Source organism: Sturnira hondurensis, unplaced genomic scaffold (assembly GCF_014824575.4).
Source record: "Sturnira hondurensis isolate 20B ecotype Veracruz unplaced genomic scaffold, ASM1482457v3 Scaffold0021354, whole genome shotgun sequence".
NCBI lineage: Eukaryota > Metazoa > Chordata > Mammalia > Chiroptera > Phyllostomidae > Sturnira > Sturnira hondurensis.
Window position 1 is genome coordinate 20,365,976 of NW_028093985.1, and position 25,267 is coordinate 20,391,242.

Here is a 25,267-nt window from a genome sequence, read left to right on the forward strand (position 1 = left end):
AGGTACAAGTAGCTTTCCTTCCAGCTAGAGGGGAGAAAAACCTACTAAGCCCTTGTTGGAGAAATACTTTGTGATTTTGGTCCTGTTTCTGTCACATAGGGCTGTGTTAACTTTGCTGACCCAGCTCTCCTCTCAGCAGCACGCACTTTTCTCCTCTGCAATACGTACAAGGGAGGGGCTGTGTTGTATGAGGTATTCGGCATTCAGAGCCAGCCTTACCTGCGGTGCCTGTGGACTACCCCTGGTTAGTGAGCTGACTCTGTGTGCTGAATGGGCAGGCATTTTAATTTTCATAGTTATGCATATATTTTAATATTCCATAAAAGTGAACTAGAACTTCAAGCTCATGATCCCATGACTAGTTTTCTTGATAAGGCAAAATGAAAAGTTAAAAAATAGATCTATATATTAACAAACTATAGGAATGATCCCTGAAAGTATAGTCTTAAAGAAATAGATCTATATTTTAAAATAATAAGCAAATATAGTATACTAATTATAAATTAAAAATATGTAAGAATATTCAAGTAACAAGTGTTTGGGAAACATGAGCAGGAACACTAACTTTTATATTGGAAGGTGCATATTGATTGAATCAGTGGGGTTTTATGAGAGTGGAGAATCTCCTTGAGGAAGTCTACAGGGAAGCCAAGATTCTGCTTCTCTGACAAGTCTGTCAGAATGCCAGCCTCCAGTTGATGCCAAGGCTACTGGTCTGGCAACTACCATTTCGGGAGCAAGGATGCTAAATTGTGCTGAAAGTGGGTGGTTGGAGTACCTGTACCTCAGATTACCTCAACATTGACTGGAGAATCTGGTTAAAACACAGATTCTCAGGTCCCAATCCAAGACATTCTGACATTCTGATTCACCGGGGCAAGGTCAGGCCCAGGGCTTTGTGTATTTAAAAGGTACCCTTCAAGTATTTCTGATGCCAATGGTAGGAGGACCACACTGGGAGAAGGGATAAGCCCCAGGCACTGGACAGTCACACAATATTGGGGGATGCTAATGTCCCTCTTCATCTCTCAGAAAAGGAGCCACTTTCTTCCTGTCTTGCAGGTTATGAATCTTTGGAAAATTTTTTACATAACATGCAATTACTCATCAGTACTCTTCAGGAGCACAGAAATACTTGCCTTTATTGTAGGAGATACGTTGCCTAGCACTGGGGACCGTGGGAGCTGGAGTTTGCCCCTACTGGGGTGTGGTCCCAATAAATCACCCTGTGATATTTATGTCACGGGAGAAAATATGAGTGAAGCCAAGATAAGCTGAGGTTTAGTTTAGAAAAAAGAAGAACAACAACAACAATGAAAATACTAAGGTTAAATAAAAAAGGATTTTTTAAGCTATATTTTGAGTAGAAAATTGTAAGGACAGGGTCTTCTGCTCAGGGAATTATAAAATACTAGAGTTGGAAGGACTCATATTTCACCAGCTTTACTTAAATAAATGAACAGTGGCAATAAGTAAAGTGGCCGTAGGAACGTCCTGTCAGAGGAACATCCTGTAGGAGTCAGAGGGAGGCCAGCTGCTTTGACTACCCAGTGCACGCCCTGTACAAAGCTGTGCAGATGAGCACTCTGTCTGTTGAATGCCCGCTGACTGTCACCTCCGCCTTGGCTGGACATAGCACTGAGTCTCAGCTGTCACCAGGTGGGTATCAGGTCTCTGCTGCTCAGCCACTGACCACCACCTCCTGCACTCACACCACAAGCTGAGTGCCCATAGTGTTTATTGTCACTGGTTTATGGCTTTGGGAAAAGTTGGCTTTCCATATTTCTTTTAAAATTATATCACTCTTTTTTTCTAACCCCATCATTTATTCTATATCTGTTTATTGACATGCTTCCATGAGAAAGCATATCTTTTCCATTTATTATTAATTAATTTATCCATTTATTTATAGCAATATGAAGTCATGAATTCTTATTTAATAGATTAAAATCTGTTCTTTTTTTTATTTTTAGTCATAATGTATCATTTAGCACAATTCTCACCCTGTTAAACTGCTCTTTAAAAAAATCCATTATTCAGTTTGAAATGTATTTTCCAGTCCATACTGGTGGTCATAACTACTTTGCTTTATGTTTTAAAACGAGATACTGGAGGGAGGCATGCATTTACAGAGAGCCCCCCCTGTCGTTCCCTTGTTTTGGTAGAATCAAAGGGTGACAGCTTAGGAGCGATAGACCTCTGCCATCAGCCTGCAGTGTGGCCTGCATCACAGGCCTAATTACTCGGTTAGTCAGCCTCCTGGAAGCCACCCCGTGACGAGTCACCGACTCACGCGAGGAGGGAGGGCGGGGAGCAGACTGCGTAGTGTCCCAGGACCGCCCAGTCCTCCCTGTGGGCTCGGCCTCGGCGGCTAAACTGAAACCACAGGGGCCGAGCCCAACCAAGAATGCAAACATCCTGAAACCTCAGCTGAATTCCCTGGGCCGGAACTGGACGCAGAGTGAGTACTGATTTCTGCCGCTTCTCTCCAAGGCTGTGGCTGCTTTCTGCTTCCAGGGCGGGCAGCCCAGGCACCGCCTTCCCTCGGCTCGCGTCCGGTGAGTCCCGGGCTCCGACCCTGCCACCCACTAATCTTCACTAGGCTTGGACATGCGCTCTTGCTAGTCTCTTGACCATAAAGAGACATTCCTTTCCAAATGGGTTCTAAGTTCAAGTGTGTTACTTGTCAACCCCTGCTCTCAGTTGGTTACACTGTTGCTGGCTCTTCAGCTAGGAATGTTTCTGGTAACCAGACTCGGCAGGGTTACAAAAACCAGGAATTTGTGTGACCTGGGAATAATGCTGAAAGAATGAAAACAGCATCTGTGTCTATGTGATTTGGCACTTTTATCTCCAGGGTTAGACCCCCGCCACCCGAGGCCCTGCCCCCACCACTGTGCTGACCTCAGTTTTAGAGAATGAGTTCACTCAGTGTATGTAACCTCTCCATGGACCTGACACATGCTGGGTGTGGTGTGGTGTGGCAAGTGTTGGAACATGTTTCTGTTCTATTTCCTTGACCACAAGCTGAGACGATCAGATAACATCACTGAGAGGTACTTTGTAGCTATCTTTCAAGAAGGCAACTGTTTCCATTAGAGATTTGACAATCTCTTCTGTACAGTCAGAGTCTCAGCATTCCTCAGTAATAAAGGTGCAAGAGGTGAGTTCTTTAGTCCCATTTTTTAGTTTGAGAAAATGAGGCAGAGTTTAGGATGCTTCCTTGAGGAACCCACCTATGCATCAGAGGAACAGTAGAGCTAAATTAGCAGCTCTGGAAAGTTTTGTTGTATGAGGTGCTTTCTAGAGAGAAAAAAAAAAACCTCTGCATTGCAGGGAAGATCATTAAGGAGTGACATCTACTGTTCAAAAGGGGGAAGCTTGTTTTCCGATAAATAACTATAGAGTGCCTCTTCCTGATGTTTCGTTTGTGGGCACTGAATTCAACCTTTGCAGTAGTTTCAGGTGTATAGCATAGTTGTGGGAAATCAGTGTATCTGAAAGGGTATTTGTTGCTGCGAATATAGTGGGGAGGAAGTGTTGTCTGGGTTCTAGGGGACAGTATAGGATCAAAACAAAATAGTGTCATTTAGCAAGATCTTACTGCACTAGGAAAGGCCACATCTGCTTACTGGTGGAGGAGCGGGTAGGCAGCCAGCCACAGTGAGGGTATAGTGGCAATCTGTGTGTATGTTGGTGTCCGTTATACACAAGTGAGTTTGCAAACTGTGTGACCGTGTTCACAGAGCAGCACACTGAAGTTTAAACGTTGGCTCTGGTTCAGTTCACCTGCTTTGAGAGAGGGTCCCCAATGCACTAGAGAATTGATTACATAGTATGAGTGAGGAGTTTGCTTCCTTGTTTGTTCTCTGAATTGGCTGATTATAATTCCTTGCCCAGAATGAGCATTTAAAAGTATCACATAAAATAACAGTTTGAAAGAATGGAACTAAGAGGGGCGGGAGAGAAAGGAAGAAGGGAGAGAGAGAGAGACGACGAGAGAGAAAGCTATTAGGAAAACATGAGGAATTAATTTGAACTACTTAAAATCAGCTAAGTATTTGTGTTCCTAATCATTGTTTATAATAACATTTATATCTTTTTTTCATCTCTATACAAATATTTACAGCTGTTTTATTCATAAAAGCCACAGCCAAATGACCATTAGTTAGTGGTTGGAGGGCATATCCATACAATGAAATACTACCCAAAATGAAAAGAAACTACTACTACATGCAAACCATGTACAAAATTTTAAAATCAGGTAGCAAAGACTAAAAACTCTAATGTTCCATTTACTTGAACTTCTGGTGATAAAAAAAACTGTTGAGACACAAATCAGATCAGTGATATTAGAGGTGGGGGTAAGGATAGGAGACTGAGAGGGTTATAAGGCAAATCTGGAGGGTGATGGTGGTGGTTACACAGTTACACTCATTTGTCAGAAGGGTATTTTTTTTAAAATTGTGCTTCCTGATTGTTGCTAGTATCTAGAAATAGAATTGATTTTTGTATATTTATCTTAGATCCAGCAAACTTGCTGGACTTTGCTGCTAGTATTAATGATTCCTATGTAGACAATTATATAATCTGTGAATTATAAGAATTGTGTTACTTTTAATTTCTGATATTCTGATTGTTCTTATTTAATTATGATTGCTAAGACCTTTACTACAATTTATCCCTAGACTAAATAGGAATGTTTATAATGTTTTTGCCATTAATTATGATATTTGCTATTATTTTCTAAAATATATTATCAGGTTCATAATGTTTTCTTATATTCCTAGTTTGCTCTGAATTTATATTAAAAGTGGGCATTGCATTTTTTAAATTTCAGTTTACATTCACTATTATTTTGCATAAGTTTCAGGTGTATGGCATAGTGGTAAGACAGTCATATACTTTACAAGGCAGCCCCCTTGATATTCAGATACCCACCTAGTACTGTGCATCGTTCCTACAATATTATTGACTATATTCCCTGTGCTGTACTTTACATCATGGGATGTAACTATTTACATTTTGTAACTATTAATTTTCAGTTCTTAATCTCTTCATCTTTTTCACCCAACCCTCCAAACCTCCCCCTCTTCTGGCAATCATCAGTCTGTTCTCTGTATCTATGAGTCAGTTTCTATTTTGTTTGTTTGTTTATTTTGCTCTTTAGATTCCACATACAAGTGAAATCATATGGTGTTTGTCTTATACTCTATCTTACTTATTTCACTTAGTGTAATGCCCTCTAGGTCTATCCATTTTGTTGCAAATGGTTAGATTCAATCTTTTTGTGACCAAGTAATATTCCATTGTGTGTATGTACCACTTCGTTTTTATCTCGTTGTCTATTGATGCATACTTGGATTGCTTCCATTTCTTGGCTATTGTAAATAATACTACATGAATATAGGTGTGCATATATTTTTTTTCAAATTAGTGTTTTGGGTTTCTCTAGATACATACCCAGAAATGGAATTGCTAGGTCATAAGGCAGTTCCATTTTTCATTTTTTGTGTCTCATACTGATTTCCACAGTGGCTGCACCAGTCTGCATTCCCACCAACAGTACATGAGAGTGTCCTTTTCTCCACATCCTCACCAGCACTTGTTTGTTGATTTATTGGTGATGGCCATTCTGACAGGTGTAAGGTGTTACCTCCTTGTGGTTTCAGGTTAGATTTCTCTGAAGGTTAGTGACATTGAGCATTTTTTCATATGTCTATTGACCATCTGTATATCCTCTTTGGAGAAGGGTCTATTCAGGTCCTCTGCCCATTTTTTAATTGGGTTGTTTGTTTGTTTTTCTTAGTGTTAAGTTGTTTGAGTTCTTTGTAAATTTTAGATATTAACCTCATCAGATTTATCATTGGCAGATATGTTCTCCCATTCTGCGGGTTGTCTTTTCATTTTGTTGCCAGTTTCCTTTACTGTGCAAAACCTTTTTAGTTTGATGTAGTCCCATTTGTTTATTTTTTCTTTTGTTTCCCTTGTCCGGGGAGATATATCAGAAAAAATACTGCTAAGAGAAATGTCAGAGATTTTACTGCCTTTGTTTTCTTCTAGGAGTTTTATGGTTTTGAGTCTTACATTTAAGTCTTTAATCCATTTGAGTTTATTTCTGTATATGGTTTAAAAAGTTGACCTAGTTTTATTTTTTGCATGTATTTGTCCTATTTCCCCAAGTCCATTTATTGAACACACTATCTTTACCCCGTTTTAGGTTCTTGCCTCGTCTGTCAAATATTAATCTACCATATAGGTGTGGGTTTATTTCTGCCCTCTCTATTCTATTCTGTTCTGTTGATCTATGGGTCTGTGTTTATGCCAGTATCATGCTGTTTTGATTACTATAGCCTTGTAGGATAGTTTGATACTCCATAGAATGACATCTCCACCTTTGTTCTTTCTCAAGTTTGCTGTGGCTATTTGGAGTCTTTTGTGGCTCCATATAAATTTTTGGATTATTTGTTCTAGATCTGTGAAAAATGCCATTGGTATTTTGATAAGAATTACACTGAATCTGTATATTCCTTTGAGGAGTATGGACATTTTAATGATATTAGTTCTTCCTATCCATGAGCATGATATAGGCTTCCATTTATTTGTATCTTCTTCAGCTTTTTTCTTCAGTGTCTTAAAATTTTCCAAACACAGGTCTTTTACCTCCACAGTTAAATTTATTCCCAGGTATTTTATTTTATTCTTGATGCAATTATAAATGAGATTGTTTTCTCATTTTGTCTTTCTGTTAGTTTATTACTGATGTATATAAATGCAACCTATTTCTGAATATTTATTTTGTATGCTGCTATGTTACTGAATTCATTTATCAGTTCTAGTAGTTTTTTGGGTGGGAACTTCAGGGTTCTCTATATACAATATCACATTATCTGCAAATAAGGACAGTTTTACTTCTTCCTTTTTAATTTGGTGTCTTATTTGTTCTTGTCTGGTTGTTGGGTCTAGAATTTCTAGTACTATGTTGAATAAGAGAGGTAAAAGTAGACATCCCTGCCTTGTTCCTAATCTTAAGGGAAACACTTTTAGTTTTTCCCTGTTGAGTATGATGTTATTTGTGGGTTTGTCATATGGTCCTTATTTTGTTGAGGTATGTTCCCTTTATTCCCTTTGTTGAGAGTTTTTATCATAAATGGGTGCTGGATTTTGTCAATTTTTTTCCTGTGTTTATGGATATGAACATGTGATTTTCACCCTTTATTTTGTTTATGTGGTATATCACATTAATTGATTTGTGGATATTATATCAATCTTGCATCCCAGGAGTAAATTTCACTTGATCATGGTGTGTGATCTTTTTAATGTATTGCTGAATACTGTTTTCTAATATTTTGTTGAGGATTTTTGCTTCTGTGTTCATCAGAGATACTGATCTATAATTTCCTTTCTTTGTAGTGTCTTTATCTGGTATTGGAATTAGAATAATGCTGCCCTTGTACAATGAACTTGAGAGTCTTCCCTCTCCTTAAATTTTTTGAAATCGTTTGAAAAGGATAGGCGTTGTTCTCTGAATGTTTGGTAGAATTTGCCGAGGAAGACATTTGGTCCAGGACTTTTGTTTGTTAAAAGTTTTTTGTTTACTGCTTCAGTTTCATTGATTATAATTGGTCTGTTCAGATTTTCTGTTTCTTCTTGATTCAGCCTCTGAAGACTGTATGGTTTTTAGGGATTTATCCATTTTTTCCAGATTGTCCAATTTGTTGGCATATCATTGTTCAAAATATTTTCTTATACTCCTTTGTATTTCTGTGATATTAGTTGTCACTCTTTCATTTCTGATTTTATTTTGGGGGATACCTTCTGTTTTTTCTTGATTGATAAAGGTTTATCAATCTTGTTTATCTTTTCTAAAAACTGGTTACTGGTTTCCTTGGTCTTTAGTGTTTTTTTAGACTCTATTTTACTTACCCATATTTTGCCATGTATAATGTGCACTTTCTGCCCAAATTTTTTAGGGTAAATATAATGATGCACATTATACATGGGCAGTACTAGAACGTGGCTGTGCATTATACACAACAAAATGCGGTATTTCTGCTCTAATCTTTATTATTTCCTTTCTTCTACTCACTTTGGGCTTTGTTTTTTGTTATTTTTCTAGTACCTTTAACTCTAAAGTCATATTGTTTATTTAAGATCTTTGTTTGTTTGTTTCTAGAGGTAGGCCTGTAATGCTATGAACTTCCCTCATAGGACTGCTTTTGCCATTTCCCATAGATTTTGTTTTGTTGTGTTCTCATTTTATTTGTTTTAAGTTATCTTGTGATTTCTTCCTTGATTTCTTTGTTGACATATTCATTGTTTAGTAACATGTTATTTAGCCTCTATGTGTTTGGGGTTTTTTTTTGTAATTGCTATCTAGTTTTATGCCACTGCTGTCAGAGAAGATGCTTTACATGATTTTACTCTTCTTCAGTTCACTGATACTTATCTTGTGGTCTAACATGTGCTCTATCCTAGAAGATGTTCCATGTGCACTTGAAAAGAATTTATAGTCTGCTGCTTCATCGTAAAATGCTTTGAAAATATCAAGTAAATTCATCCAGTCCAGTGTGTCATTGAAGGATCCTGTTTCCTTGAAAGGAAAGGAAACAGGATCCTTCAATGTTTCCTGTTTCCTTTCTTTGAAAGGTCTATCCATTGATGTCACTGGGGTATTAAAGTTCCCTACTATTACTGTGTTACTGTTGATCTCTTCCTTTATGTCCATCAACATTTGCTGTGTATATTTAGATCCTCTTATGTAGGGTGCACACATGTTTACGAGAGTTATATCTGCTTTTTGGATTGATTCCTTTAGCATTATGTAATATTTTTCTTTGTCTCTTATTATAGACTTTGTTTTAAAGTCTATTTTGTCTAATATAAGCATTGCTACTCCATCTTTTGGTTTGTTTGTTTCCATTTGCACAAAATATCTTTTTCCATCCTTTATTTTTATTTTTAAATTATATTGTATTGATTATGCTATTGCAGTTGTCCTAATTTCCCCCCGTTGCCCCCCTCCACCCAGCACCACTCCCTCCCTCCCTCCCTCCAGCAGTCCCCACACCATTGACCGTGTCCATGGGTCATGCATGTAAGTTCTTTGGCTACTCCGTTTTCTATACTGTACTGTACATCCCCATGGCTATACTGTAATTACTTATTTGTAAGTCTTAATACCCTCACCTCTTCACTTATTCCCCCACATCCCCTCCCATCTGGCAACCATCAACATGCTCTCCACATCCGTGATTCTTTCTCTGTCCTTCTTGTTTGCTTAGTTTGTTTTTTACATTCAGTTGTTGATAGATATGTATTTATGCCATTTTATTATTCATAGTTTTGATCTTTTTCGTAAATAAGTCCTTTTAACATTTCATATAATAATGGTTTATTGATGTGAGCTCCTTTAGTTTTTTCTCATCTAGGAAGCTCTTTATCTGCCATTCAATTCTAAATGCTATCTTTGCTGGGTAGATCCTTCCTTTACTTTTAGTCTCTACTTTTGAATGTGAAGTGGATCTACTATAGACAGCATATATGGCTCTTATTTTCTGATCCATTTAGCTACCCCGTGTCTTTTGAGTGGAGCATTCGATCCGTTTACATTTAAAGTGTATTTATTTGCCCTTTTTATACATATTTATGTCCCTATTATTTTTCTTCTTCTTAAAGAAGTCTCTTTAACAGTTCTTGTAATACTGGTTTGCTGGTGATGAACTCTCTTAGCTTTTTCTTCCCTGGGAAGCTCTTTAGTTTTCTCCTTCAATTTAAAATGATAGCCTCATGGGATAGAGCAGTCTAGGATGAAGGTTCTGGCTTTTCCTCACTTTGAATATTGTGCGCAGATTTCTTCTGGCCTGAAATGTTTCTGTTGAGAAATCAGTTGACAGCTCCCATGTAGGTAACTTTCTGTTGGGGCTTTTAAGGTTTTTGTTTTGTTTCTGGCTAGTGTAGCTCAGTGGATTGAATGCCAGCCTGCAAACCAAAGGGTCACCGGTTTGATTCCCAGTGTAGCACACATGCCTGAGTTGTGGGCCAGGTCTCCAGTAGGGGGTGCACAAAAAGCAACCACACATTGATGTTTTCCTCTCTTTTTCCTTCACTTCTTTTTCTGAAAAGAAATAAAATCTTTTTAAAAAAGAATTTAAAAGAAAAGATTTTCATTTTGTTTTTAACCTTTGCCATTTTAATTATAATTTGTCTTGTGTGGGCCTCTTTTGGTTCATCTTGTTTGGAACTCTGTGCTTCCTGGGGATGTGTGTCTTTGTTTTTTTACTAGGTTAGGGAAGTTTTTAGTCATCATTTCTTCAAGTAGGTTCTTAATCCCTTGCTCTCTTTCTCCTTCTGGTACCTCTATGATATAGTTGCTATTATGCTTGATGTCATCTCAGAGGTCCCTTAAACTATCGTCATTTTACTGTGTTTTTTTTTCCTACTGTGATTGGGTGTTTTCTGCTACCTTTTCTTCCATATTGCTGATTGGATCCTCTGCTTCATCTAGTTCGGTGTTGATTCTTTCTAGTGTATTATTCATTTTAGATAATGTATACTTCATTTCTGACTTGTTTCTTTTTATGGTTTCTATGTCCTTTTTTATGTTTACTGTTCTTTGTTGCAGTTTTCACTGAGTTTATCCATTCTTCCACTTAGTTCCTGAGGGGGAAGACATTGTTTCAAACTGAATCTGGTAGGTTGTTTGCCTTCATTTTGTTGAGTTCTTTTTCTGAGAATTTCTCCTTTTCTTTCATTTGGGGTGTGTTTCTTTTTCTCCCTGTTTTGGCTGCCCCTTTGTTCCTATGTATTAGTTAGATGTGCTGTGTCTTGCAGTCTTGGTAGGGTGGCACCATATGGTAGGTATCTCAGTGGCATAGTCTCTTTGATCACCTGAGCTGTGTGTTCTAGAAATATCTCTTATGAGAGTTTAGTCAGTCTTCCTGTTATAGTTGAGTCACGATTGCTATTGGCCTCCTGTTATAGTTGAGTCACGATAGCTATGGGGTGGGCCCTCAGCCTGGCGGACTATGAGGTTGACCCCGACCCCAACCCTAGTGTATGAGTTGATGTGCAGGGGCTGATCCTGTGAAGTAGAATTTGCCCCAGCAAGGTCTGGTGCCTGCTGACGTATCCCTTTGGCTGTGCCATTGTGCAACTAATTGAGTCATGCTTTGATGTGATCTGAAGTAGTCAGGTGGTATATTGGTTCTGAGCTTCTTGGGATGGATTGAGTTGCAGGTCAATGTCCGATGCTGCCTGTGACAGGCCCTGGGATACCTGTTAGAAACTGCAAAATGATCCATGGTTTGTGGCTGCCTCTGCTGAGCCTGGGTGTGTGTGGGAGGGCACAAGATGTGTGCTGAGGCCAACTTCCACCTGTACTAAGGCCCAAGGCACACTGAGATCCTCTATCACCTGCTGGCTGCCTATTAAGCTCAGTCACTGAAAGAGCCTCTGACAGTGCATAACTTGTGTGAGGCAGGTTCTCAGTGAGTCACCAGGTAGGGGTGAGTGGTATTCACCAGGATGATACAGATTTAAACTCGGCACCAGTGCTGGGTTTGAGGCCACTGGGCCAAAGTCTCAGGATACACTAAGGTTAGCCACCACCCACTTGGGGCATGGGGACATTTGCAATGGGGTGGCATCTCAGGGAGTTGTCAGAGTGAAGCCAGTAGAGTTCCTCAGGCTGAAAGATTAAGATTTGGCCACGTGGGGGAAGACTCTGCAGAGGAATGGTGGAGCCCATTGGGCATGCAGGGAAAATGGCCATTGCCATAGAGACACTCAACTCAGCCTCTCTCTGTGTGACTCTGACGCCCCCTGAGCCTGCCAGCTCTCCTTGAGAGCACCTCAAGAAAGACTGCAGTGAGGACACCGGCCAGCTACAGTCTGCAGATTCCTGTGCTGGGTGCGAGCTTTTCAGGGTGGGGCCACGGGGAGTCCAGAGGGTGGAGCTAAAGTAGCTAGCTAATGCTGCTGAGGAGGTAGACACCTGATGGGAATTGGGGGAAAATGGCCCTCACCCTCAAGCCAGTCCACTCAGTTTATTCCTGTGTGACCCTGACACACCCTAAGTCTACCCAGACCTCCTCCAGAACCTTCCAAGAAATACTGCAACATGGGCCCAGGCCGGGCTGCAGCTAGCTGCTTCCTGCACAGGGAGGAAGTTTGGTAGGGAAGGGTCACAGGGAATAAGGAGGGTGGGGCCATTGTATTCCCCAGCTTGATGTCTATAGAAGGGAGTGTTCAACCCAAGAAAGATGGCATCTGTGGGCAGTGTAGGAGAAGGCCTCAGTACAGGGACATTAGTGGCTATCCTTCCAGCCCTGTACCCAAAGCCGCACACCCCAATCTCTCCCTGTATGCCCCCAGTATGCTTTGAGCTGCCATTCCTTTGTCAGAGCCCAAAGTGAGTACCCATGAATGAGATTTTGTGTGCTGGCCCTTTCAAAGGATGCTTGGGTTTCTAGCAGTCCATCTCACCTTGGTGGATGGTATCCCTGCTGATTTTCACAGCCAGGTGTTATGTGGGCTCCTCTTCCTGGCACTGGTGCTTTGAGCTGGGGAGTCTGGGTGACCTTTGCAGCTGAGAGATCCCTCTGGATTCTCAACCACCTCACATGGGTGGGGGCCAGCCCTCTTTGCATCTCTGCCCCTCCTACCAGCCTTGGTATGGCTTCTTCTGTAAATCCCAAGTTGTATGGCTTCTGTTCAGCTAGTCTTCAATTGGTTATTCAGGTTGATTGCTCTATAATTTAATTGTAATTCCAGTTGGTTCTTGAGAGGAGGTGAGTATAACTTCTGCCTACTCTACTGCCATCTTGGATCCCTTAAATTTTAAACTTTTTTATTTTTAATTTATATCTTTGAGGCACTATTACTTCATAGGTGGAACTATTTACTTTTCCCAAGGTATGAACTATATCTAATTGGTAGTCCAGTTGAAATTAAAAACCCACAACCTGTGTTTCCTGTATATACATATACTTGTATCTCCTCTTTCATCAGACCTAACAATGCCCTCATTTTAGAGGCTGTATGAATCTGGAATGTATGGCTTAGCACCCATGTGTCTGAACTTACAAGAGGAAGATATTTTTTCCTATAGTTTTTCTGACATATTGAGTCAATAATCTGCTTACTGGGAAACTACAATGGGTCTTCACAAACAATCACATTTTTTCCTCTGTGAATAGCTTTTAACCTAAGAATGTCAGCTGTTCAGTGTTTCTCAGCTGGGTACTATTGACATTTGGGGTGACAGTTCTTAATTGAGCAGGTCTGTCTTGCCCCCACTGAATGCCAGAATATGAACAAAAGTGCCCTCACATATTTTAAATTACTTTGAGATGAATGGTCCCTTCCCTGGTTAAGAACAAATAAGCTGCACTTTTTTAATGGAAAGTCATAAAAATAATTACTCTGCCCCATTATTTCTGATTAAGAGCACTTCACAACATCTTCTAAGGCATGCTGACTGCTCAGAAATTCCACACATTCGGACACTGGAGATTCAGGCGCGGGCTGTGTGTGGTCCCACCGGCAGGGTGATGTTGTTACTCTTGCGTTCCCCTGCCTGCACTGGGCAACGGCAACGGGTTATTAGAAAGTGACTGCAGGAGGTTCCAGAAAAAGAATAGCTCAGCATAAGCTGTAGAGAACAGAGTGTCGATAACTGTAGCTGTGTTTACTGAAAATTACCGTGCTCCAGGCAGATGCTGGTCATCTTACGCGATGTGGTGACAGTGCAGTGGTGAGGCAGATGCTCTTCCCATGCCCACTGTGCAGGTGAAGGAAGAGCCTGGCCGCGTAACCACCACACTGTACTGTTTCTTAGGACATATGTAACAGATCTCCACAAAACACTTTCCAAAAAGTGAGCTTCCGTGCGTGAAAAGTTACTACACACTTAAAGTCTCATTTGGCTACATCATCTCGTTTGGTTACAGTCACTTTTGTTCTTAGAATGCCAGCTTTTTGCTGTACTGGGAGCCCCTCAAAGACAGGATCCACATCACCGTAGCCCCCACCACACAGCATCCACCATGGTAATGGCTCAATAAACAGTCATTGAATTGAAAAAGATTGCTTTTATCCTAATGTGAATAGAGCCCTCCGATGCTGTTGCATTAGTATGGAGATTTATCTTGGGTACATGGGAAAGGTAAAATTATATTGATTTTTAGTCTCTAGGATTTACGATTAGATTTTTGAAACTTAATGCCTGTTTGTCCTGTAGCTAAAGAGTAAATAGTGGATAATCAAAAAAAGATCAAAAAGAAATATTTTCTCCTTTTATTTTTTTGGGGGGGTTCTTACACAATGGGTCAAACATGGTGCTATGGATCCAGAGGTGCAGTATGAGCCGAACATGAAAACACAATGTGCGAAGTGCTAAATAGCATTGCTATCAAGGTGCTGTGTAAATGTGCAGTGGGAGGCTGAGGGAAGGGGGCTGAGGTTGAGCCTGGGGACCTGTTTTTCTGGGAATAGACACTGGGTATGTGAGCCCCTTCAAGGAGAGCGACAACCAGGAGGCCAGTCTAAAGCAGAAAATGCCAACAGCGGAGATGGACTCAGACTCCGGGGAGTGGGATGTTATTCAAGTGGAGTGTGGTTAGTCGGAGGCAGGACTCGTATGAGTCTGATGTATGTCCAGCTTCCCAAACACTGACTCTCCTCACTTAGTATTGTCTTAATCTCCCCCTTCCATCTTGCCCCTAACTACCAGTTGAGACACTGCTGTCCCACTCCACATGCTACATGTGCTGCCGTGGGGGACCGAGAGTTCTGACTAATTCTAGGTTTCTCTGGTGACATGTTCTTGACGCCTGCCCCTGGTATGCAGACTGGACTTTCATCAAGTCTCATGGGTACCTGAGAATCCCATGTGGTCCTGGGCTCCGCATGGTTTCCCAGAGACCCCAGAGCTGACTGGTCTACGCGATCAGCCCTCCAGGTCGGCTTTGAGAGGACCCATTCCTGCTGCTCATCTTCCTGTTGGTGTCTTTACCACCCAGCCCCAGGCGCAAGAGAGACTAGATGCTTGTCAACTGTCAGAATACCCTTCCCCTCAATTCCAGGCATTTGTTATCTCTAAGGACACATTTGTCTCAATCTAGTTTATTATTTCATATTGGGCAGCTGCCACCTGGTGAATACATAGGGGCAGCAAGACAGGAAGACCCGCAGATCCCCATTTCCTCACCTTTTATCCTTTGCACTGGCTCCTCCCACAGGAGTGATTGGCACAGGCAGAGCTGCTGCTGGTCTGCTTGCTGGTATCCTTTGTTTCTTTTCCTTTAGATCTTTTTTCAGCACTTTAAAAATCACATAACATTTAGTTTTATTTGCAGAGGATTTCTTATATGTTGGAGAGAGGATTTGGGTCTGCTTTTATTCATTAATCAAGTTAACATTGGTAAACATTTTTTTCAACATAATTTATTGATTATGTGATTACAGTTGTCCCCTTTTTCCCCTTTTCTCCCCTCCACCCTGCACACCCCCTCCCACCCACATTCCCCCCTTTAATGCATGTCCATGTGTCATACTTACAAATTCTTTAGCTTCTACATTTCCCATATTATTCTTACCCTCCTCTGTCTATTTGCTACCTACCATTTATGCTACTTATTCTCTGTACCTTTTCCCACTCTCTCCTCCTCCCACTCCCCCACTGGCAGCCCTCCATGTGGTCTCCATTTCTGTGGTTCTGTTCCTGTTCTAGTTGTTTGCTTAGTTTGTTTTTGTTTTTGTTTTAGGTGTGGTTGTTAATGATTGTGAGTTTGCTGTCATTTTACTGGACATGTTTTTTATCTTCTTTTTCTTCGATAAGTCCCTTTAACATTTCATATAATAGGGGCTCGGTGATGATGAACTCCTTTAACTTGACCTTATCTGAGAAGCGCTTTATCTGCCCTTCCATTCTAAATGAAAGCTTTGCTGGATAGAGCAATCTTGGCTATAGGCCTTTGGATTTCATGACTTGGAATATTTCTTTCCAGCCCCTTCTTGCCTGTAAGGTCTCTTTTGAGAAATCAGCTGACAGTCTGATGGGAACTCCTTTGTAGATGATTGTCCCCTTATCTCTTGCTGCTTCTAGAATTCTCTCCTTCATTTTAATCTTGAATAATGTAATTATGATGTGCCTTGGTGTGTTCCTCCTTGGGTCCAACTTCTTTGGGACTCTCTGAGCTTCCTGGACTTCCTGAAGTCTGTTGCCTTTGACAGACTGGGGAAGTTCTCCTTTATTATATGTTCAAATAAGTTTTCCACTTGTTTCTCTCCCTCTTTCCTTCTGGTACCCCTATAATTCAGATGTTGGAACATTTAAAGATGTCTCGGAGGTCCCTAAGCCTCTCCTCATTTTTTTGAATTCTTGTTTTTTCATTGTTTTCTGTTTGGTTGTTTCTTTCTTCCTTCTGGTCCTCTCCATTGAGTTGAGTCCCAGTTTCCTTCCCATTACTATTGGTTTCTCGTACATTTTTTTATTTCACTTATTGTAGCCTTCATTTGTTCATCTAATTTGTGACCAAATTCAACCAATTCTGTGAGCATCCTGATAACCAGTCTATTGAACTGTGTATCTGATAGGTTGGCTATCTCTTTCTCACTTAGTTGTATTATTCCTGGAGCTTTGATCTGTTCTTTCATTTGGGCCACTTTTTTTGTCCTGATGCTCCTGTTATATATGAGGGACAGAGCCTTAGGTGTTCACCGGGGTGGGGCTACCCAGTTGCTGGGTTATGATGCAGTATGTGGGGGAAGGGCCCAAGAGGGAACAATGGTGCTTTCTCTGCTCTTTGCCAGATTTCAGTCACTTCCGCTGCTTCACTCAAGCAAACTGGGTCCTTCTGGTGCTGATTCCCATGTGTGTGGACTTGTGTATGTTCTAGGACCCTGTGGGTCTCTCCGATGAACTCTCCTGTGAGGCTGGGACTCTCTCCCAGTACTTCAACCCCCATAGGTGTTTTCAATTGGTGTTTTGAGGCTTTATTTCCCCTCACTGGGACCCTGGTTTGCATGGTCTGTCTTGCTCCCCAGTTTTGCCTGGTTTATCTGTGTGCAAATGTGGGACTGCCCGGTCCGCCAACTGTCTTGTGTACTGCACCCCTCCACAATCCGCCGCCTCGCTGGGTCTACCAGCCAACACTTTGCCAGGGGTCCTCTCCGCCCAGCTGTGCCCCTCCTACTGGTCTGGATGAATGTTTCTTCTTTAACTCCTTTGTTGTCAGACTTACATACAGTTTAATTTTCTGTCAGTACTGGGTTTTTTGTTTATTTGTTTCTAATTTTTTGTTGTCCTTATTTTGGTTGTGTGAGAAGACACAGTGTGTCTACCTTTGCCTCCACCTTGGCTGGAAGTCTCGGTAAACATTTTTTTTAATCTGCACCCAAGAATACATCTTTATTGCTCTTTAGACAGAGATGCAGTGGGGCAGAGGAAGGGGGAAGAGAAAGAGAGAGAGAAATCGAGAAGCATCAATTGGTTGCCTCCTTTACGTGCCCCCCTTGGGATTGAACCTGCAAAACCTAGGTACGTGCCCTGACTGGAAATTGAACCTGGAAACTTTTGGTGTACAGGGTGATGCTCCAACCAACTGGCCGCCCAGCTAGGGCAGTAAACATTTTATTTTTACATTACCAACACAATTATAATTTTTCTCAGTGCGGGAGTCTCTATGGTACTTAGTAATCACAATGGATAGCATGTTGGTGAGCCGTGTAGGTAACACTGACTACAGTTTTCCAGTGAGTCTCATTGTTGGACTTCTAAGGAATGAGGACTGTACCTATATTCTTAGCAATGCCTCCTTAATTGCTAAGAACAAGCTTTAAGAGTTGGGGTCTCTTCAGAAAAGAGAGGTTCTTGGTCCTCAGAAAGAGACTGTTGGCCTGTAGCGTAATTTTAGACCAGTCCATGGCCCTGGGGCTCTCCCAACTCTCGTACTGCTCTGGAGTTCTCCAAGATGGTGTTTCATGGTGTGGAGGCTGCATGGTATCTGCATCAAATTTACCTGGGATACTTATTTTAAAATGGAGGTTTTCCAAGCCCCGCCTGAGACCTACCCAGAGAGAATCACTGGCTTAAGCATCTCTCCCAATAAATTCTTACATCTGTTAAAGTTCAATAACCACTACTCTAAGAAGGGTTGAACTATACAGAGCCTACCTGTCAGCAGTCTTCATCTGGCCTTGGCAGCGCAGTGAAATCCTGGTGAGAATTCTAGTTATCTACAGGCACTCAGACTTCTGAATGGTACTGAGGGTTCCCCACGAACTGAACTGATTGAGTGATGTTCACGGCCCACTTTTGGAGCCTAAGCAAGGTCCTGGACCACCCCCATTTGACTCAAAATTGCCTTAAGAGATTGGGGCCAGCTTAGAGCGGGCATGTCCTCTGGGCTCTGTAGTGGATTGAGGTCCGCTGCACAAGTGACTTAAATATAAAGACTTAGACCAGACGCTGGAGCCTGTGGAGTTGCCCAGAGTAATTAGGGGAGGGGTCAGGGAACCCTGTTCCTACAGAGAGATCAGGAGCTCAGCCTCCTATGTCGTTTCCTTATTAGCTGTTCTAAGAGGGTGGACAGAGAAAGTCGTGGAGAATAGAATTATTTGTACATTTTTTCAGTTACATATGCTTTTAAAAATTTTCTCATTATTCTGCAAATAGAAAATTGTATTTATGTCCAACAGGGCAAAAAAAATCCTTTTATATAATTCTGTGACCGTGGCTAGTTATCATCAAAGTCCGAGAATATAAATATTTTCATGCTAACAATTTATCTAAAACAGTGCCTCACTGGCCCTTAGACACACATCTTTTTATTTATCTTTTAGGATTCCTTTTTTTAAATCCTCACCTGAGGCTCTGTTTATGGATTTTGGAGAGAATGGGAGTTGCAGGGAGAGAAAGCCAGACAGACAGACATCGATGTGAGAGAAACATCGATTGGTTCCCTCCCTACATGCCCTGACTAGGGATCGAACCCAGAACCTGGGTATGTGCCCTTACCCGGGATTGAACCTGAAATCTTTCGGTGTGTGGGACGAAGCTCCAACCAACGGAGCCACCTGGCCAGGGCATCTTCTAGGACTTTTAACCTCTCTCATAATTACCATCTCTTGAATTATCCTTATTTATTTAAAATTTTATGTTAAATTTTATGCAGTATTTCTGTGTGTTTGAAACAGGAGGCGGTCCTTCCATTAGCATTCAGACCAATTTTGTTAGGCCCTCATAATGTATCAAAATGTTTGAAAGCCTTTAGGTAAGGAATGCACACTCAGCTTTGTCATGAAACCCACTGGCCCCTCTTCCTATTGGCCTGATGTACTCCTTCACATCACCCAACACGTATTTTTGTTTGTGTTTTAGACCCCTGACCTGCAGAGATAGACAAATAGTAGTTCCTGAACATTTGATTAATATATAATTTGAAAATTGCATCTGCTAAAAAATGATACCAGCAGATGAGCTGCATACCTGATGCGTGTAGCGTTCCTTGTTTCTTTAGTGGGCCAGGATATCTGCCTTGAAAGTGACAGCAACACTGGGATTGTTGATAGGTACAGCGTACTGTTTCCTTACAGTGCAAGAAAGCGTGTGGGCTACAGCCATCATCACAAGCATCAGGAGCCCCCAGGTTTTAGACCCCTCACATCGGAAAAGACAGATATCCTCGAGACACTGCAGGAATATCTTTTTTAAAATATATTTTATTGATTATGCTATTACAGTTGTCCCATTTCTGTCCCATTCCGCTCCACCCTGCACACCCCCTCCCACCCACGTTCACCCCCTTTAGTTCGTGTCCATGTGTCACAAGTTCTTTAGCTTCTACATGTCCCACACTATTCTTGCCTCCCCTCTATCTATTTTCTACCTACCATCTATCTTTTTAGGTCACACCCAGGCTGGCGGTATTAGCACTGGCTGGAAAGTACTTTTGAAAAGTAATTTTGTAAATTTATCCCAATATCTTATGTGTCTGGGTCCTTTCTTTTGACCACAAAAAAGTATAAAGAGAGTCTGTCACCAGGAGGAAATTGCCAATGGCAATTGGCAATTGCTACCATCTAACAATAGATGGTACAAAACAGTGGTCATTTCACTGACCCGCTATAAAGTTGTCTTGTTTTAATAAAGTAGTGATTCTTAATGTCAGGGAGTTTCAGAATCACCTAAGAGGCAACAACTCGTCAGGCTACAATCCTTCCTCTTCCTCCTGTGCTTTCCCCCTTGTAAGCTTCTAAGTGTCTGTGCCCTCCCCACCTGGCCCACCCCCACACATACACACCCCCCTCCTGTGACTGACTGTTCCTGGGCTGAGAACCGCTGAGCTAAGGGGTGAATGCATGGCCAGTCGCATTGCCCAATGGCATGACATAACATTCATTGCCAAATCATTGTGTCAATTTGTATCATAAAATGTTTAAATAATTATCGACTTTTGTATATTTTGCTTATAGTTTCAATGAGTGGAAGTAATGATCATTTTACCCTAGCAATGTTATAAAACTAAACTATCTTCCATATGATATATTGCTCTAGCCTTGATTTTTTAAGTCAATCAATCAATCATTAATTGTTTGGAATTTTTGCCACATTGCTAAGAAACAGTGTACCCCCTTGCTGAATATGAAGAGATCAAAAAGGAAAAGTTAACCTCTTCTGGCTATTCAGTTTGAGCCTTTTCCTCTTTTTAAGGATTTTTTAATTATTGTAGCGATGGGTGCAGAATGATTCTCTGTGTTTTTGTGGTAGTCCATGCAGGATTTCTAGGCCAGCGAGTCAAGATTGTTTTGTTCTCTAGGCCGTCTGACAATCATATTCTTATACCTTGTCATATGTTACGAAAGACTGCATATGATGAACACTGATGTACATATTTGCAATGGAAATCTTTACAAAATATACCAATTAATTTCCAACTGAAGTAGTGGTAAACCATATCTTCTCTGGGTATGTATAACTTCTCCACATTCTGCTATAGGACAAAGAACTAAAGGTTTGGTTACTATTTGAAATGTAAAGAGAACCAGTAGGACACAAAACTTAACAGAGCATCCTAGCTCGTTCTGATAATCTGACAATAATTATGGGAGGCACTGGGGGAGGGGTTAGGTCCAGCTGCATGTGTGTAGTTTGGATAAGCTCCCTAGGATCCAGATATTTGAAAATATATGGAAAGAAGAAAAAGAAACCAACCATTTATTATTTCACTGAACAACTACTATGCTAACTGATATACATAGGATTCCTTGTAATCCTCTAAAGAGTTGAGTATTTTTCCATTACATAAAAGGATATTAGGACAATTTTATAAATGAGAGGATTAAGGCCCAAAGAGATTAAATAATTTACCCTGACTCACAAAGCAAGTTTCCCTTTAATTCTAACGCTCTTTTCAGTAGACTAGTCTTCTAAAATCCTCCACTCAGTAGTTTATATCTAGTCAGTTTAAATAACTTGAGAGAGGAATTTGTATCTAAATTCAAAAGAGCACTAGAAATCAATATTGTGTTCTCTATCGTTATACTCACTGTCTTCATAGTCTGATGGATGAGGATCCCTATATGTGTGAAAGAGAGTATTGCACACTGACTGGAATTAGCAAATAATAGTTTCATTGCCAAGGTTTCTTTAAAGATTTTGATAGGCAGTAGAAAAGGGATAAATTAGCCATCTTCAAAGATGGCTAATATAGTAAAATGTTTACATACCAAGACTAAGTGGTACATAACTAAAAGCTCCCTTATTGCCCTGGCCAGGTTGCTCAGTTGGTTGGAGTGTCGTGCTATGCACCGAAAGGCTGCAGGTTCAATCCCCAGTTGGCGCATGTACGGAAGGCAACCAATCAATGTTTCTCACATTGATATTTCTCTCTCCCCCTATCTTTCTCTTCCTTCTTCTCTCTCTAAAATTAATAAACATATCCTCAGATGAAGATTTTTAAAAATAATTAATAAATGAATGAATGAATGAATGAATAATAATAAAGCAATAAAAACTTCCTTATTATGTAGAAATTCAGAGCTTTTGCTTAGGTTGAAGGATAAGCAACGATGTTCACATTTTACATCAATTTCAATTGAGACCTACTTTAAAGTTAATTCTTCTATTCCACTGGATTGTTATCCTGGGGGAAAGTAGAATGAAATGCAGTGGAAGGTACTGTCATCATCCCCACTTTACAGGTGAGGAAACTGAGGCACAAAGCAGTTAAGGAATTTTCTCAGGTCACTCACTGGCAGCAGGGCTGGAATTCCAGCGCAAGTGGTCGGCCTCGCGTCCATTCCCCAACCGCTACAGACCACTGCTTCCTTAGTATTTGCGAAGATCAAACTTGCTGTTGCTAATATACATTTGTGAATTTGTTATTCTTGTATGGTTTCTGGAATGAAATTGTATTTCACTCCCCATTTTAATTTTGGTTATCTAAAGATCAGCTTGGACAGGGGGGCCCTGTTTAAATTCCTGTCATGTAAGTTTTCTTAAGAACAGGCTTCACTGAGAAGCTGGCTGCAAGGAAGGGCAGGTGACAGGCCCCTGAGTCAGCCACCACGTGATTGGCCCTATCTCAGTATTTCCTTGTAAATTCCCACTCACTTTCTGATAGAGACATTTTGAGTCTGTCATCCTAGTGGAGAGTAGGCTGGCAATTGGTTTGGTAACACGAGGACTGTCAGAGTTCTCACGTCCTCTCACCCTCCATTAAGCCTGCACTGAAGAAATGAATTTGAGTGCACCGTGGAAGCCAGGCGAAAAGGCTCTGAGACAGTTGTGCAGCAGAGCTCAGAATTTTTTATTCTTATGCAATAATCACATCATTGTTAACTGTGTACGCTTTAGGTGAGCTCATAATCTTTTAACATTTCCACAAAACTTTGCTGCTCCCAAGATTCCTGTTCCTATATTGACTGGAACCTAGACCTGAGTGAGCCATGCATTTGAATCCGAAGAAAATGGCATCAGATGAAACAATGTTGCCCTCTTTTCTTTAAGAAAGATGAACAGTATTAGTGTGTAACCTCTCAAAGCAGTGGTTACCACAGGACTGCTATTGCATTTGGAGACTAGGGAAAATGTTTGAGGCTGTTGGTATTCAGAAAATTAAAATCACTGCCATTTATTGACTTACTATGTGCTGGGCACTGAGCCAAACACTTTATAAACATGCCCTCATTTAATCCTCACTACCACCTTATGAAGTGGTGTCATTTTTATAGCCATTGAACCCATGTAAAAACTCAAATTTGGAAGAGTTAAGTAGTTTGCCTGAAGTTACACCCCTAAAACTAGACCCCAGGTCTGTGGGACTCCAGAAGCTAGACTCTTGTGTTTCTAATTTGAACAAGTGTTATTGGTATGTTATTGAATAAGCTTCACACATTTACAACATACAATATCAGAGGTGCAGAACTCCAGAATTGGCAGGCCTGACATTATACAGATAAGGAAACTGTGTTCCAGGAAGGCTAGAGACTGAAGGTCACATAGCTTTCTGGGGCCGCCTTCTTCATTGTTCATTATGTGGAATCTATTATGCTGAAATTTCTTGACTCACAGGCTTAAGTAAATCCTAGCTGGACAAACTTTTTCTAGGGGAAAATCAGAAGAGGAAAGCAGGCTGTCACTTCCAGGTCTAACTTCTCTACCTCGCTTTACCTTGGGCAGCCAACATCAGCCATAGTTGGGATTATTTCATGCATCAAGAGAAGCAAACAGGATCCTTTAGGGGCAGGAACAAAACTTCAGGGATAAAGCTGCTATACTACTCTTTGGTGACCAATCCAGGCTGCATAGCTTGCTCTTTAACTTGCCCACAAAGTAATTATCATCCCAGAAGGAAAAAACTGGAATACCGGAGTTTGCAAAGTAATGAAGCAGTTGCCGTGTAGTATGTTAAGTTCAACTTCGTGCCTTCTGTGAATTTTTTTAAGCACTTAAGGTGGTCCAGTGTCAGAGGTCATAACTAGACAGACACAGCACGTGGCCAAACATTCCGTAGCCTCTGTGGCTTGGATTGAGATCACAAATCAGCTGTGGCTGTTGTCCCAGTTGCCAGGCAACACTTGGATGTTTATTTTGAGCTCTGCCCACATGTTGCATCAGAGGCCAGAGCTTCTTGTGCTCTCCACTTTCCAGAGCAAGCAGAGCTTAGGCACTCTCTTTTTACCTCGTCAGTGCGTCCCTTCTAATGCTGTATTTCATGAATGCACTGCATACTCAGCTGAGATAGAATCAATCATCTTCCCTTTCCCCCAGACGAGGCTCAGAGCCCCTCGTTTGGAAGTGTTCTGCTTCGTGTAGCCCGCTGCACTCTGGGCTGCGTGCCTCTGCTACTTTCCCACCTCTAAATCTAGCTCATCTGGAGTGTCAGACCCATCTCAGCCTTCATCTCCATTTTTTTTGAACAGTAAATGTTTTATTTTAGTCTTTGAACACAGGGAAGTCAATTTGTTATCACAAAAAGTTCCTGAGCATTATTGTCGTATGTGTTCAAATCCAAGCTCCAGTTCTTCTTAACTGTGAGGTCTTAGATAAGCTACCTAACTTCTCTGAGCCTCAGTTTTCTCATTTATAAAATGCAGTTAATGATGGTTCCCTACTAGGATTCTAAAAGATATGTTGGAATCAGACATGCAAGGCACCTGTCACAGTCCCTGGCTCCGGGAAGACTGTGCGGTCCCCACCTCTCTATTGAACACAGATAGTGGGAATATTAAGTAGCTCCCGTCTCCTCTGTGAAGTCTTTCCTGACTGTCTTCCAAACCAGCATCTCAGAAGCACAGTCATCTCCCTCTTCTGATAGCATCATATTGTCCTTAAGATCCTGTTGTAATCAGCCTTATCTCGTGTTACGTGTGTGCTGAGTGAGGGGAGCGTTGGCGCTACGTAGGTCAGCTGGCACAAAGCTGTGCTCTGCCTGAAAGGGATGTGTCAGTTTCATTTATGGATGAGCCATTGTTTATCTGCCATCAGAATCACATTGTTATGATAAACACTGTACTTTGTTAGGTGACTGTACTGCAGGTGTGTTTAAAAGCCATGATTATGTCATGTTAATAATTAAAGGCATTGCCAGAATGGGTGTCAGGGTATGACAGCGTGGCAAACAGCACACAAACCCAGACTTCTGAATATTCACTTCCCAAGGGGAAGAACCTATCACTGCAGATAGAAAACTGTAAACCTGTACTTGTGGGCCCTTAAATGGTGTCTGTGGAGACAGTCAGAGGTTTCCTTAGAAAGCTC

The 25,267-nt window shown here is 41.1% G+C and overlaps 1 protein-coding gene across 5 annotated transcripts in view; it reads left to right on the forward strand.

Moving 5' to 3' along the window:
- CAST (calpastatin) overlaps window positions 1-25,267 on the forward strand; it is a 134,562-nt gene that overhangs the window by 40,423 nt on the left and 68,872 nt on the right. Inside the window, exon 1 of one of the 5 annotated variants that reach the window (XM_037032328.1) lies at window positions 2,318-2,461. The exons of 3 other annotated variants lie outside the window; for them this stretch is intronic. The gene's annotated coding sequence lies outside the window, so the exon portion shown is untranslated. Of the gene's footprint in view, window positions 1-2,317; window positions 2,462-2,494; window positions 2,559-25,267 lie in introns of those variants that run through there. One more of the 5 variants, XM_037032329.1, reaches the window with a different exon arrangement.